The following is a 484-nucleotide window of genomic DNA, read 5'->3' as shown; positions in this document are numbered from 1 at the left end:
TCACAGGGGAAGGTGAAAGATTCATGTTGACCAAGTTGTTAGTGTATTATTGTATGGAAGAGCAAAGAAACGAAGGATTCAGGGAAGAGTAAAGAATCACACAATTACGCAGAAGAACTTTACTTTCATGGGTCTCGAGGGTATAGCTGATGTAGTCAGCGAATTAAGTGCAGACATCTGTTGTTTAGATTCCAGTAAGAATTAACTTTCATAAGGAAAAATAGTAATTGTAGGTTCTTTAACATCAGAATTTCAGTTTATAGTTGATAGTAAGATATTAAGGATTTATTTTCAAAAGTAGTCTGATGTTCCATGTCTTATCATAATTGACTTGTGAACACTGAGCATTGATTTGTTGTCTTTGAATTTGGTTAGAATGCAAAAAATATATATTTATTAATTGATTTTTAATGATATATAAACATAAAAGTTTTCATAGTCATATAACAAAAAAGTGGATAGTTCAGATATAAAGCATATTACA

At 30.2% G+C, this 484-nt stretch overlaps 1 protein-coding gene across 1 annotated transcript in view; it reads left to right on the top strand.

Annotated features, from left to right (window-relative positions):
• The window catches only part of LOC119585838 (Bardet-Biedl syndrome 7 protein homolog), a 21,175-nt gene that overhangs the window by 3,823 nt on the left and 16,868 nt on the right, over positions 1–484 (top strand). The gene's annotated exons all lie outside the window — the stretch shown is intronic.

This window comes from Penaeus monodon, chromosome 20 (assembly GCF_015228065.2).
Source record: "Penaeus monodon isolate SGIC_2016 chromosome 20, NSTDA_Pmon_1, whole genome shotgun sequence".
In the NCBI taxonomy this organism is placed as follows: Eukaryota; Metazoa; Arthropoda; class Malacostraca; order Decapoda; family Penaeidae; genus Penaeus; species Penaeus monodon.
This window is presented reverse-complemented; position numbering and strand designations above follow the sequence as displayed.